This window comes from Salvelinus alpinus, chromosome 13 (assembly GCF_045679555.1).
Source record: "Salvelinus alpinus chromosome 13, SLU_Salpinus.1, whole genome shotgun sequence".
Classification (NCBI taxonomy): domain Eukaryota; kingdom Metazoa; phylum Chordata; class Actinopteri; order Salmoniformes; family Salmonidae; genus Salvelinus; species Salvelinus alpinus.
In genome coordinates this window covers 42,960,598-42,976,962 of record NC_092098.1, presented here as the reverse complement: position 1 = coordinate 42,976,962, position 16,365 = coordinate 42,960,598, and the positions used below count along the sequence as shown (strand labels likewise).

The 16,365-nt window shown below is 41.8% G+C and overlaps 1 long non-coding RNA gene across 1 annotated transcript in view; it reads right to left on the bottom strand.

Moving 5' to 3' along the window:
• Positions 1-1,102: 1,102 nt before the first annotated feature.
• Positions 1,103-16,365, bottom strand: part of LOC139537738 (uncharacterized) — a 29,636-nt gene continuing 14,373 nt past the window's right edge. Inside the window, exon 3 of the long non-coding RNA XR_011667592.1 lies at positions 1,103-2,065. This is a non-coding gene — a long non-coding RNA (uncharacterized lncRNA). The remainder of the gene's footprint in view (positions 2,066-16,365) is intronic.

The window sequence follows — 16,365 nt, the reverse complement described above, 5'->3', positions numbered from 1 at the left end:
AAAGCTGAAATAAATAATTCTCTCAACTATTCATCTGGCATTTCACATTCTTAAAATAAAGTGGTGATCCTAACTGACCTAAAACAGGGAATTTTTACTTGGATTAAATGTCAGGAATTGTGGAAACACTGAGTTTAAATGTATTTGGCTAAGGTGTATGTAAACTTCCGACTTCAACTGTAAATATATATATATATATATAAATATATATACACACATATATATTTGTATGTGAAATAAATATATATATTATTATTATTTTTAATATATATATATATACATATATATTTGTGTGTGAAATAAATATATATATATATATTTTTTTATATATATATATCCCCTAATTGGAGTAAACTAATGAACAATAACACTTAGGCTTCTGCTTCCAGCTTATACATTTTATGGACACAATCTATTTTACAATAGTTATATTTTATTTGTTTTTAGTCCTGTTCTTCCTCTTTTTCTGATGTCCATCCAGTGTGCTATTTCACAAAATTTCTGAACCTATATGCATTTTACAGACCCAGTATGTTTTACATTTGTTATCTTGTTGTTATTAGTCCCACCCTTCAGCTCCATTCAACCCCTCCCATCTATTTCTTAACACCATCCACATTGGATTTCTATTTGCCATATATTGTTAACTGTGCTGTGATGCTTCACAAAAGTTCTGAACCTTTCTATTCTCATAGTTTCTACAGGTTGTAAATTAAAGATACACATTTTTGCCAAAATAATTATTATATTATTGATCGATTTAACTATGACTTTTCAAATCACCCAGTATTGCAATCTGCTGTGTTAGCTCCAGGTAAATGTTGCAATTATTCAGCCATTCCTAGACCTGTGACAAAAAACGAGCTACATATGGACAGTACCAAAATAAATTATCTAATGACTCTGCCTCCTCGCAGCAAAATCTGCAGAGCTGGGAAGGTTGTATCCCCCATAACATTCTATTGGTTGCAAGAATTTTGTATAATTTAAATTGAAAAATTCTAAGTTTTGAGTCATTTCATAAACCATGTGCCATGGAATCTGTAAATCAAATCTCTTCCCAACTATTTTTGCAATCTATATGGCACAGCTGTAAATTTTTTGAACCTTAAATGAAACTGGTATATATTTTTATTTATCACAATTTTTAACCAATTTTGGTCTTTAATGCAGAGCGGGAGGTAGCCTATTGGTTAGAGCGTTGGACTAGTAACCGAAAAGTTGCAAGATCAAATCCCAGAGCTGACAAGGTAAAAATCTGTTATTCTGCCCCTGAACAAGGCAGTACAAGGCAGTTAACCCACTAGGCGTCATTGACAATAAGAATTTGTTCTTAACTGACTTACCTAGTTACATTTTTTTTTAAATGCAGGGCTGACAGACAAGTTCCTTACTTGCCTCTTCCATTTTTGCGGTAATGCTGTAATTAGTTGGTTGTAATTTTGGGTAGAGCAGACATTTCCATAATATTTGTGTTAGCTGCATGTGTTCCATTATGAAAGTGGCCAGTGATTCCAAGTCCATGTATATAGGGCAGCAGCCTCTAAAGTGCAGGGTAGCGTAACCGGGTGGAAGCCGGCTAGTGATGGCTATATAACAGTCTGATGGCCTTGAGATAGAAGCTATTTTTCAGTCTCTCGGTCCCAGTTTTGATGCACCTGTACTGACTTCACCTTCTGGATGATAGCGGGGTGAACAGGCCTTGGCTCGGGTGGTTTATCTCCTTGATATTCTTTTTGGCCTTCCTGTGACATCGGGTGCTGTAGGTGTCCTGGAGGGCAGGTAGTTTTCCCCCGGTAATGCGTCGGGCAGACCGCACCACCCTCTGGAGAGCCCTGTAATTTGGGGCAGTGCAGTTGCCGTACCAGGAGGTGATACAGCCCGACAGGATATTCTCAATTGTGCATCTGTAAAAGTTTGAGGGTTTTAGGGGCCCAAGACAATTTTCTTCAGCCTCCTGAGGTTGAAGAGGCGCTGTTACGCCTTCTTCGCCACACTGTCTGTGTGGTATTTGGTACTATATTAGGATTCCCATTAGCTGTTGCCAAAGCAGCAGCTACTCTTCCTGGGGTGCACACAAAACATGAAACATAATACTGAATGACATCAATAGACAAGAACAACTCAAGCACAGAACTACATAAAAAAAATTTAAAGGCACACGTAGCCTACATATCAATGCATACACACAAACTATCTAGGTCAAATATGGGAGAGGCATTGTGCCGCGAGGTGTTGCTTTATCTATTTTTTAAACCAGGTTTGCTATTTATTTGTGCAATATGAGATGGAAGGAAGTTCCATGCAATTAGGGCTCTATATAATACTGTACACTTTCTTGAATTTGTTCTGGATTTGGGGACTGTGAAAAGACCCCTGGTGGCATGTCTGGTGGGATAAGTGTGTGTGTGTGTGTGTGTGTCAGAGCTGTGTGTAAGTTGACTATGCAAACAATTTGGGATTTTCAACACATTGTTTCTTATAAAAAGAAGAAGTGATGCAGTCAGTCTCTCCTCAGCTCTTAGCCAAGAGAGACTGGCATGCATAGTATTTATACTATGCATGCCAGTCTCTCAAGGTACAGAACAGCAAGCAGTCTGGGTGGACCCTTTTCAGATCGTCAGTGATGTGTACGCCGAGGAACTTGAAGCTTTCCACTTTCTCCACTGTGGTCCCGCCGATGTGGATAGGGGCGTGCTCCTTCTGCTGTTCCCTGAAGTCCACGATCAGCTCCTTTGTTTTGTTGACGTTGAGTGAGAGGTTATTTTCCTGGCACCACTCTCCCAGGGCCCTCACCTCCTCCCTGTAGGCTGTCTCGTCATTGTTGGTAATCAGGCCTACTACTGTTGTGTCATCTGCAAACTTGATGATTGCATTGGAGGCGTGCGTGGCCATGCAGTCATGGGTGAACAGGGAGTACAGGATTGAGCTGAGCACGCAGCCTTGTGGGGCCCCTGTGTTGAGGTTCAGCGAAGTGGAGGTGTTGTTTCCTACCTTCACCACCTGGGGGGCGGCCCGTCAGGAAGTCCAGGACCCAGTAGCACAGGGCGGGGTTCAGACCCAGGGCCCCGAGCTTAATGATGAGCTTGGAGTGTACTATGGTGTTGAATGCTGAGCTATAGTCAATGAACAGCATTCTTACATAGGTATTCCTCTTGTCCAGATGGGATAGTGCAGTGTGCAGTGCGATGGCAATTGCATTGTCTGTAGATCTATTGGGGCGATAAGCAAACTGAAGTGGGTCTAGTGTGGCAGGTAAGGTGGAGTTGATATGATCCTTAACTAGCCTCTCAAAGCACTTCATGATGACAGAAGTGAGTGCTACGGGCGATAGTCATTTAGTCCATTTACCTTTGCTTTCTTGGGTACAGGAACAATGGTTCCTCCGTCCCAGTCTCAAATCTCTGGAAGACTGAAACAGGTTTCCCTCAAGAATTCCCTGTATTTAGCGCCATCCATCATTCCTTCAATTCTGACCAGTTTCCCAGTCCCTGCCGATGAAAAACATCCCCACAGCATGATGCTGCCACTACCATGCTTCACTGTGGGGATGGTGTTCTCGGGGTGATGCGAGGTGTTGGGTTTGCGCCAGACATAGCGTTTTCCTTGATGTCCAAAAAGCTCAGATTTAGTCTCATCTGACCTGAGTACCTTCTTCCATATGTTTGGGGAGTCTCCCACATGCCTTTTGGCGAACACCAAACGTGTTTGCTTATTTCTTTCTTTAAGCAATGGCTTTTTCTGGCCATTCTTCTGTAAAGCCCAGCTCTGTGAAGTGTACGGCTTAAAGTGCTCCTATGGAGAGATACTCCAATCTCCGCTGTGGAGCCTTGCAGCTCCTTCAGGGTTATCTTTGGTCTGTTTGTTGCCTCTCTGATTAATGCCCTCCTTGCCTGGTCCGTGAGTTTTGGTGGACGGGCCCTCTCTTGGCAGGTCTGTTGTGGTGCCATATTCTTTCCATTTTTTAATAATGGATTTAATGGTGCTCCGTGGGATGTTCAAAGTTTCGGATATTTTTTTATAACCCAACCCTGATCTGTACTTCTAACCCTGATCTGTAGTGGCGCTTTCTTGGTGGTGCCCCTTGCTTAGTGGCGTTGCTGACTCTGGGGCCTTTCAGAACAGGTGTATGTATACTGAGATCATGTGACAGATCATGTGACACTTAGATAGCACACAGGTGGACTTTATTTAACTAATTATGTGACTTCTGAAGGTAATTGGTTGCACCATATCTTATTTAGGAGCTTCATAGTAAAGGGGGTGAATACATATGCATGCACCACTTTTCTGTTTATATTTTTTTGAATTTTTTTAAACAAGTTCTTTTTCGAATTTCACTTCATCAATTTGGACTATTTTGTGTATATCCATTACATGAAATCCAAATAAAAATCAATTTAAATTACAGGTTGTAATGCAACAAAATAGGAAAAACGCCAAGGGGGATGAATACTTTTGCAAGGCACTGTAGCTTCTCCGGAAGCAAAACGAACAGCCGCGACGTGGCTGGTTTTCCTTTTGTAGTCCCTGCCACATACGTCTTGAATTGTGACTCCACTTTGTCTCTGTACTGACGTTTTGCCTGTTTGATTGTGTAGCGCTTCCAGGGTGACTTCACTGTAAATTAAATGTAGCCGACCAGGCCTGGGAGAATGTTTGTTCCCAGGATTTATCCACAACTAGATGATATACTGTGAGAAGCAGCCTGTTCAAATCTATTTCTCACACATACAAACTCTCACCAAACTCTCTCTCCCAAATACATGAGTAAGTATGGTTTAGGGTTGGGTTTCGCTTGTCATTACAGGGACAGAGTTAGTTGACTATGAATCACCTTGTTCAAGGGTCATTGTTTATTTTCTGCAAGGATATAACTACCACACTATCATCACAACATCGTCCTGCAGCTTCCTGTCTAATACAGGAGCTTCCTGTGTAATACAGTAGTTTCCTGTGTAATACTGTAGCTTCCTGTGTAATACTGTAGCTTCCTGTGTAATACAGCAGCTTCCTATGTAACACAGCAGCTTCCTGTGTAATGTGTAATACAGTAGCTTATCTCCTGATAGTATTTCCATGTAATAACATTATCCAGGGTGAAGGGAAATGTCAGCTGCATGAATCCAGATGTCCTAAAAGGGAAAATACAGTGTGAGCATTTTAAATGTAATCAATTACTTTAAGAAATATACATTTAACAATAGGCATCAGTGTGCATTATAACCATCCCTGTTTGGTTATAAATAGAGGTGAAACAGTTCAGCACCAGTTGGAACATCCAATCTCTGTTTTCAGTCTCTGAATCAAGTCAAAACCATCAAAGCTTGAGGTTTAGGATTCCAAAGCCGGTTCAATCTCAGAACGTTTCCCACAGCCTTTCATGGGTTGCCAAACATTTATTTGTTTTGGATTGGTTTAATTAACCCCGCCTTTCCCAGTTTCACACAGACTAGCCCCAGCCGCAGTGAAACGATTACAAGGCCCTCCCTCATAAATCCAGCTCAATGACCGTATTGTCCGATAAACAACGGCAAAATATTTAATATCACTGGATAATATTTTGTTTTTGTTTTACAAGTAAATCAATCGCCCACTGAGCTGACAGTTCTCATTAGTACATGCCTACATACACTACATGGCCATAAGTATGTGGACGCTCTTCCAATATCTCATTCCAAAATAATGGGCATTAATATAGAGTTGGTCCCCCCCTTTGCTCCAATAACAACCTCCACTCTTCTGGGAAGGCTTTCCACTAGATGTTGGAACATTGCTGCGGCGACTTGCTTTCATTCAGCCACAAGAGCATTAGTGATGTCGGGCACTGATTTTGGGCACTTAGGCCTGGCTCGCAGTCTGAGTTCCAATTCATCCCAAAGGTGTTTGATTGGGTTGAGGTCAGGGCTCTGTGCAGGCCAGTCAAGTTCCCAACCTGTTGCCACAAAGTTGGAAGCATAGAATCATCTACAATGTCATTGTATGCTGTAGCGTTAAGATTTCCCTTCACTGGAACTAAGGGGCCTGGCGCGAACTATGAAAAACCGCCCCAGTCCATTACTCATCCACCAAACTTTACAGTTGGCACTATGCATTCAGGGAGGTAGTGTTCTCCTGGCATCCACCAAACCCAGATTCGTCCGTCGGACTGCCAGATGGTGAAGCGTGATTCATCACTCCAGATAACTTGTTTCCACTGCTCCAGAGTCCAATGGCGGTGAGCTTTATACCACTCCAGCCGACGCTTGGCATTGCGCATGATGATCTTAGGCTTGTGAGTGGCTGCTCGGCCATGGAAACCCATTTCATGAAGATCCCAACGAACAGTTCTTGTGCTGACGTTGCTTCCAGAGGCAGTTTGGAACTCTGTTGTGAGTGTTGCAACCGAGGACAGAAGATTTATACACACTACGCGCTTTAGCACTCTGCGGTCCCGTTCTGTGAGCTAATGTGGCCTACCACTTCGCGGCTGAGCCATTGTTGCTCCTATACGTTTCCACTTCACAATAACAACCCTTACAGTTGACCGGGGCAGCTCTAGCAGGGCAGAAATTTTATGAACTGACTTGTTGGAAAGGTGGCATCCTATGACGGTGCCACGTTGAAAATCACTGAGCTCTTCAGTACGGACCATTCTACTGCCAATGTTTGTCTATGGAGATTGCTTGATTTTATACACCTGTCAGCAACGTGTATGGCTGAAACAGCCAAATCTACTAATTTGAAGGGGTGTCCACATACTTATGTATATCCGTATCCGCCACGGGTCCGCGGTCAAACGACCACCCCTCATCACTGTCAAACGCTCCCTAAAACACTTCTGCGAGCAGGCCTTTCTAATCGACCTGGCCCGGGTACCCTGGAAGGATATTAACCTCATCCCGTCAGTTGAGGATGCCTGGTCATTCTTTAAATGTTACTTCCTCACCATATTAGACAAGCATGCTCCGTTCAAAAAATGCAGAACCAAGAACAGATATAGCCCTTGGTTCACTCCAGACCTGACTGCCCTCGACCAGCACAAAAACATCCTGTGGCGAACTGCAATAGCATCGAAGAGCCCCCGCGATATGCAACTGTTCAGGGAAGTCAGGAACCAATACACGCAGTCAGTCAGGAAAGCAAAGGCCAGCTTTTTCAAGCAGAAATTCGCATCCTGTAGCTCTAACTCCAAAAAGTTCTGGGATACTGTAAAGTCCATGGAGAACAAGAGCACCTCCTCCCAGCTGCCCACTGCACTGAGGCTAGGTAACACGGTCACCACCGATAAATCCGTGATAATCGAAGACTTCAACAAGCATTTCTCAATGGCTGGCCATGCCTTCCTACTGGCGACTCCAACCTTGGCCAACAGCCCCGCCCCCCCCCGCTGCTACTCGCCCAAGCCTCCCCAGCTTCTCCTTTACCCAAATCCAGATAGCAGATGTTCTGAAAGAGCTGGAAAACCTGGACCCATACAAATCAGCTGGGCTTGACAATCTGGACCCCCTATTTCTGAAACTGTCCGCCGCCATTGTCGCACCCCCTATTACCAGCCTGTTCAACCTCTCCTTCGTATCATCTGAGATCCCCAAGGATTGGAAAGCTGCCGCGGTCATCCCCCTCTTCAAAGGGGGAGACACCCTGGACCCAAACTGTTACAGACCTATATCCATCCTGCCCTGCCTATCTAAGGTCTTCGAAAGCCAAGTCAACAAACAGATCACTGACCATCTCGAATCCCACCGTACCTTCTCCGCTGTGCAATCCGGTTTCCGAGCCGGTCACGGGTGCACCTCAGCCACGCTCAAGGTACTAAACGATATCATAACCGCCATCGATAAAAGACATTATTGTGCAGCCGTCTTCATCGACCTGGCCAAGGCTTTCGACTCTGTCAATCACCATATTCTTATCGGCAGACTCAGTAGCCTCGGTTTTTCTAATGACTGCCTTGCCTGGTTCACCAACTACTTTGCAGACAGAGTTCAGTGTGTCAAATCGGAGGGCATGTTGTCCGGTCCTCTGGCAGTCTCTATGGGGGTACCACAGGGTTCAATTCTCGGGCCGACTCTTTTCTCTGTATACATCAATGATGTTGCTCTTGCTGCGGGCGATTCCCTGATCCACCTCTACGCAGACGACACCATTCTATATACTTCCGGCCCTTCCTTGGACACTGTGCTATCTAACCTCCAAACGAGCTTCAATGCCATACAACACTCCTTCCGTGGCCTCCAACTGCTCTTAAACGCTAGTAAAACCAAATGCATGCTTTTCAACCGTTCGCTGCCTGCACCCGCACGCCCGACTAGCATCACCACCCTGGACGGTTCCGACCTAGAATATGTGGACATCTATAAGTACCTAGGTGTCTGGCTAGACTGCAAACTCTCCTTCCAGACTCATATCAAACATCTCCAATCCAAAATCAAATCAAGAATCGGCTTTCTATTCCGCAACAAAGCCTCCTTCACTCACGCCGCCAAACTTACCCTAGTAAAACTGACTATCCTACCGATCCTCGACTTCGGCGATGTCATCTACAAAATAGCTTCCAACACTCTACTCAGCAAACTGGATGCAGTTTATCACAGTGCCATTCGTTTTGTTACTAAAGCACCTTATACGACCCACCACTGCGACCTGTATGCCCTAGTCGGCTGGCCCTCGCTACATGTTCGTCGTCAGACCCACTGGCTCCAGGTCATCTACAAGGCTATGCTAGGTAAAGTGCCGCCTTATCTCAGTTCACTGGTCACGATGGCTACACCCACCCGCAGCACGCGCTCCAGCAGGTGTATCTCACTGATCATCCCTAAAGCTAAAACCTCATTTGGACGCCTTTCCTTCCAGTTCTCTGCTGCCTGCGACTGGAACGAATTGCAAAAATCTCTGAAGTTGGAGACTTTTATCTCCCTCAACAACTTTAAAAATCTGCTATCCGAGCAGCTAACCGATCGCTGCAGCTGTACATAGTCCATCTGTAAACTACCCACCCAATTTACCTACCTCACCCCCCATACTGCTTTTATTTATTTACTTTTCTGCTCTTTTGCACACCAGTATCTCTTCTTGCACATGATCATCTGATGATTTATCACTCCAGTGTTAATCTGCTAAATTGTAATTATTCGATTTATTGCCTACCTCATGCCTTTTGCACACATTGTATATAGATTCTCTTTTTTTCTACCATGTTATTGACTTGTTTATTGTTTACTCCATGTGTAACTCTGTGTTGTCTGTTCACACTGCTATGCTTTATCTTGGCCAGGTCGCAGTTGCAAATGAGAACTTGTTCTCAACTAGCCTACCTGGTTAAATAAAGGTGAAATAAATAAAAAATATATATATATAGTGTACCATTGGTGTCACTGTGGCATAATCATATCTTTACTGTTCTCATCAATTGAAAAAATGTATTAGACATTATGAAATTATGAATTATAGATGTTTTCTTTGAGGGGGAAATTTGGAGATGATTTCATGTACAAAGTGCATGATTTAAATGTCTTGGTAATAGACCACTAATCAAATACCACAGACGGTTGTCATTACATTATTGTCTTGGAAAGTAGTTCACCATCGAGAAAATAAGTTGCGGGATAAAAAATGAAGGCAGACTCATCGAATTTAAGCATAATTCTTCTGGCGTCAGAATTTTTTCACTTGACAGATGTCATGATAAAAATGATGTGCGAGTATGTAATATATTAGTGCTCCAACCATAGTAAAATGTCTCATAAATCCAGTGGTTTTCTATTTCATACTATATCATCTTCCATGGGTTAAAATAAATCTGTTGCAGGGAATTTGGATCAAGCCCAGACCGGACTAAATCAGTTTTCTAAGTGTTGTAAAATGAGTGATTCTGATATAGCACTATAGGACATGTGTCACGTTCTGACCATAGTTCTTTTGTATTTTCTTTGTTTTAGTGTGGTCAGGGCGTGAGTTGGGTGGGTGATCTATGTTTTCCATTTCTGTGTTGGTTTTCTGTGTTTGGCCTGATATGGTTCTCAATCAGAGGCAGCTGTCAATCGTTGTCCCTGATTGGGAACCATATTTAGGTAGCCTGTTTTCTGTTGGGTTTTGTGGGTGGTTGTTTTCAGTCTTTGTGTGTCTGCACCAGATAGAACTGTTTCGGTTTTCACGTTTGTTGTTTTGTATTTGAAGTGTTCAGTTTTTTGGTTTATTATTAAATTAAGATGAACACTAACCACGCTGCGCTTTGGTCCTCTCCTTCTTCCACCGACGACAGCCGTTACAACATGCTAGTTAGTTTTGAGAGAACGTTCCTTAAACCTCTAGAATTCTCTATCAGTGACACAGACAAGAAAAATTATAATTAAGACTGTAAAGTACTGATCTGATTCTAAGTAATCATACCACAAATTTAAAAAACAGAACAAATCATTTTCGTTAGAAACCTTGATCAGATTTGCCAAAAACATTTGCATGTACAGGAATTTGACTTGGTGAAATGGTGCTGCGACGGCGTTACAGACAATAGACAGAAAATAGACAGGTATGGTGAAGTTGAAAGTTGGAATTGTGCTCTCTGAGTCTGAGCTGGGATTTTACAGTCAGATAAAGGGCCGAAAATCATGTTTGTCCACCGATAGACAAGACCAGACTGGTCCTGTAGGTTACTGTAGAACAACTGCTTCCACTAATTCCCTTCTTATTCCTCAAGGGGTCAGCCTTAGTCCCTTTGCTAAGTCCTTGGTCCTATCAATTATGAAATATCTTACTGGCCAATTCCACACAGTAACATTGGTAAAAGAAAAGTGTCCTGCAGTTCTGTAAGAAGCAGTGGAAAATAGTGTTTCTCGCATAAACTCATAAATTGGTTGACATGTTGTTGCAATGGTGTAATCCGTATAATTACTGTGTAAATAATATTTAATTTAAAAAAGCAGTGGTGGAAAAAGTACCCAATTGTCATACTTGAGTAAAAGTAAAGATACCTTAATAGAAAATGACTCAAGTAAAAGTGAAAGTCACCCAGTAAAATACTACTTGAGTAAAAGTCTAAAAGTATTTGTTTTGAAATATAAGTAAGTATCAAAAGTAAATGTAATTGCTAAAATATACTTAAGTATTGAAAGTAAAAGTACAAATCATTTAAAATTCCTTATATTAAGCAAACCAGACGGCAACATTTTCATGTTTTTTAATTTACAGATAGTCAGGGTCACACTCCATAATTTACAAATGATGCATGTGTGTTTAGTGAGTCCGCCAGATCAGAGGCAGTAGGGATGACCAGGGATGTTCTCTTGATAAGTGCATGAATTTGACAATTTTCCTGTCCTGCTAAGCATTCAAAATGTAAGTACTTTTGGGTGTCAGAGAAAATGTATGGAGTAAAAAGTATATTATTTTCTTTAGAAATGTAGTAAGGTAAAAGTTGTCAAAAATATAAAAAGTAAAGTACAGATACCCAAAAAAACTACTTAAGTAGAAATACTTGAAAGTACTACTTAAGTACTTTACACCACTGTAAGAAAGTGCTCTTGTTAGCCTACATGCATTAGTACCATTGACACACTGTCTCATGTGCAGTATATGTAGCTACAGAGCTTTCGTTTTCATCACACATCTCACCATTATTTACTTTACCATCACACCACAATTTGATTCAGAGTGGTTGGGTTAAATGTGGAAGACACATTACAGTTGAATGCATTCAGTTGTACAACTGACTAGGTATCCCCTCTTCCCTTTACCTTTTTGTCCCTGAGTGAGAAGTTAAGTCTGATCCTCGGCTTTCACCACTCCTCAGGCAGCCAATTAGCAACAGCTCTCTAAATATTTTCATTTATTTCCATGGATTTTGCCAACTTGTAAAAAATTCGGGGACGATTTCTTTTTTCTGTGTGACACTCCCCACTTTTGACCTTGGCTTCAGAGAGGCTGTTTGGCTCTCATAATGCTTAGAAATGAACAAGATCAGACATAGGAGTTTTTGCTGTGTTCTTTATTATCCTGGCGCTTGTAATAGTCTTACCACATTTTCTATCCTCCATTCACTTGTGAAGGCTGCTGGTGCTACCGGGATTAAGAGCTGAAAATCCATCCATTTATTAATGTAGATGCTATTGTTCTTTTATGAATGGTTCATATGCATTCCTTCTTGTGATATACAAAAACTGTTTAGAGCAAAGGGGCCATGTAATAAGATTTTCTCAATCTACGATTGACAGCCAATTTTCTAACTCCGTTCATAACGTTTGGACTTTATAGCATTCCCAGAAGGCATGGAATATTGAGCCATTGTTAGTTTTGCACTTAAGACATGACTCTGTCATTGTGATGTAGATTTTGTGGATGTTGTCTATTATATAATAAATTCTATACATACAGTACCAGTCAAAGGTTTGGACACACCTACTCATTCAAGGGTTTTTCTTTGTTTGTACTATTTTCTACATTGTAGAGTAATAGTGAAGACATCAAAACTATGAAATAACACATATGGAATCCTGTAGTAACCAAAAATGTTTAAACAAATCAAAATATATGTTATATTTGGTATTCTTCAAAGTAGCCACCCTTGCCTTGATGATAGCTTTGCACACTCTTGGCATTCTATCAACCAGCTTCACCTGGAATGCTTTTCCAACAGTTTTGAAGGAGTTCCCACGTATGCTGAGCACTTGTTGGCTGCTTTTCCTTCACTCTGCGGTCCAACTTATCCCAAACCATCTCAATTGGGTTGAGGTTGAGTGATTGTGGAGGCCAGGTCATCTGATGCAGCGCTCCTTCACTCTCCATATTGGTCAAATAGCCCTTACACAGCCTGGAGGTGTGTTGGGTCATTGTCCTGTTGAAAACAATGATAGTCCCACTATGCGCAAACCAGATGGGATGGCGTATTGCTGCAGAATGCTGTGGTAGCCATGCTAGTTAAGTGTGCTTGAATTCTTTTTTCATTTTTTTATTCTTTTTTAAAATTGTATCCCCTTTTCTCCCCAATTTTCGTGGTATCCAATCGCTAGTAATTACTATCTTGTCTCATCGCTACAACTCCTGTACGGGCTCGGGAGAGACAAAGGTCGAAAGCCACGCGTCCTCCGAAGCACAACCCAACCAAGCCGCACTGCTTCTTAACACAGCGCGCCTCCAACCCGGAAGCCAGCCGCACCAATGTGTCGGAGGAAACACTGTGCACCTTGGTTAGCGCGCACTGCGCCCGGCCCGCCACAGAAGTCGCTGGAGCGCGATGAGACAAGGATATCCTTACCGGCCAAACCCTCCCTAACCCGGACGACGCTAGGCCAATTGTGCGTCGCCCCACGGACCTCCCGGTCGCGGCCGGCTGCGACAGAGCCTGGGCGCGAACCCAGAGACTCTGGTGGCGCAGCTAGCACTGCGATGCAGTGCCCTAGACCACTGCGCCACCCGGGAGGCCCCTAGTGTGCTTGAATTCTAAGTAAATCACAGACAGTGTCACCAGCAAAGCACCCCAACACCATCACACCTCCTCCTCCATGCGTCACGGTGGGAACTACACATGTGGAGATCATCCGTTCACCTACTCTGCATATCACAAAGACACGGTGGTTGGAATTGAAAATATCAAATTTGGACTCATCAGAACAAAAGACAGATTTCCACCAGTCTAATGTCCATTGGTCGTGTTTCTTGGCCCAAGCAAGTCTCTTCTTATTATTGGTGTCCTTTAGTAGTGGTTTCTTTGCAGCAATTCGACCATGATGGCCTGATTCACACATTCGCCTCTGAACAGTTGATGTTGAGATGTCTGTTATGTGAACTCTGTGAAGCATTTATTTGGGCTGCAATTTATGAGGCTGGTAACTCTAATGAACTTATCCTCTGCAGCAGAGGTAACTCACTGTCTTCCTTTCCTGTGACGGTCCACATGAGAGCCAGTTTCATCATAGCGATTGATGGTTTTGCGACTGCATTTGAAGAAACTTTCAAAGTTCTTAATTTTCCGGATTGACTGACCTTCATGTCTTAAAGTATTGATGGACATTTGTTTGTCCTTGCTTATTTAAGCTGTTCTTGCCATAATATGGACTTAGCCCTATTTGGTAAAATACCATCTTCTGTATACCACACCTACCTTGTCACAACACAACTGATTGGCTCAAAAGCATTAAGAAGGAAAGAAATTCCACAAATTAACTTTTAAGAAGGCACACCTGTTAATTGAAATGCATTCCAGGTGACTACCTCATGAAGCTGGTTGAGAGAATGCCAAGAGGGTGCAAAGCTATCATCAAGGCAAAGGGTGGCTACTTTGAAGGATCTCAACTATAAAATATATTTTTTATTTGTTTTGGACTTTTTTGGTTATGACATGATTCCATATGTGTGATTTCATAGTTTTGATGTCTTCACTATTATTCTACAATGTAGAAAATAGTAAAAATAAAGAAAAACCCTTGAATGAGTAGGTGTCCAATCTTTTGACTGGTACTGTAAATTTATACTGGATTAACCGTAAATCTTCAACTGTCATTTGGTTAGTTCCAATAGTTTATATTTTTGTCTGAGGTTGTCAGTTGCATAGGCTCTCTACAAGGTTTTGTATATCTTACACGGGAGGTTGGTGGCACCTTAATTGGGGAGGATGGGCTCGTGGTATTTAACAATATGTCTCAAGTAAACGCCTTGTGTGGCAAGTTAACATAATTCCAAGTCTGGAAGGTTAAAACCACCCTCAGACTTAGGGAGCTATAAAACTTTACTTTTTATTCTATGAGTTTTATTTGCCCGTATAAAGTCTTATGTCCGAGTATACTTTTTTTAATGTCTTTGGTGGGGTAATTGGTATTACTGAGAATAAATGTAAAAACTTTGGGAGCCATGCCATTCTGAAGAGGTTTATTCTAGGATTTCTGGGAAAATTGTTCCAAATAGATCTGCTTTAATATTGTTGAGTAATGGGATTAAGTTATCTTTATATATTTGTTGTTTGTTGTCACTTATTAAGCATCCTAAGCCGTGGTGGAAAAAGTACCCAATTGTCATACTTGAGTAAAAGTCAAGATACTTTAATAGAAAATGACTCAAGTAAAAGTGAAAGTCGCCCAGTAAAATAATACTTGAGTAAAAGTCTAAAAGTATTTGGTTTTAAATATATTTAAGCATCAAAAGTAAAAGTATAAGTCATTTAAAGTTCCTTATACTAAGCAAACCAAATATTTGGTTACATTTATGGATAGCCAGGGTCACACTCCAACAACTCAGACATAATTTACAAACAAACCATTTGTGTTTAGTGAGTCCGACAGATCAGAGGCATTAGGGATGACCAGGGATGTTCTCTTGATAAGTGTGTGAATTGGACAATTTTCAGTCCTCCATTTTCAGTCCTTTATCACAGTGCCACCAGAGATCCTGGTTCGTGCCCAGGCTCTGTCGCAGCCGGCCGTGACCGGGAGACTCATGGGGCGGCGCACAATTGTTCCAGGTTAAGGAAGAGTTTGGCCGGTAGGGATGTTGTTGTTCCATCGCGCACCAGTGACTCCTGTGGCGGGCTGGGCGCAATGCACGCTGACACAGTCACCAGGTGTATGGTGTTTCCTCCGACACATTGGTGTGGCTGGCTTCCGGGTTAAGCGGGCATTGTGTCAAGAAGCAGCGTGGCTTGGCTGGGTTGTGTTTCGGAGGACACACGGCTCTCGATCTTCGCCTCTCCCGAATCAGTACGGAAGTTGCAGCGATGGGACAAGACTGTAACTACCAATTGGGGAGAAAAAGGGGTAATACAAAATAAAATCTAAAAAATTATGTAGTGAAGTAAAAGTTGTCAAAAATATAAATAGCAAAAATACCCAAAATAAACTACTTTATTTTATACCTTAAAGTATTTTTACTAAAGTACTTTACACCACTGATCCTAAGTATTTGATAGTTTTGTGGTCCACTTAAAGGATTGTATCATGAGTTATTATTATTTTTTATTCTGAAAATATTTTTTGCAAGGGGGGCATTGAATTTTCAATATTGGTCAGGTATATCAGGAGATTATTGGCAAATAAGTTTAGTTTATATTCATTCACCAATACTGATACCTGTTACGTTTGGGTCCTGTCTAATTCTTTCTTCAATCCGTTATTTGCCAGTGCAAGCAGGAGGGGGAGAGAGGACATCCCTGTGTTGTGCCCCTTTTTAAAGCAATTTAGTCAGATAATGTACAGTATTATGTGTGTATATTTTTGCTTTATGATATTTATATATTTTTATTAAATGTATTATTCCAGCTAGAAAGTTGAAGGCTTCCAAAGTTTTGAATAGAAAAGGACATCCAAGACAGTTGAAGGCCTTTTTGGGATCAACAGACATTATTTATGAATCTATATCTAATGTATTATACTGAAACATATTCTTGTATTTGTTTGTAAG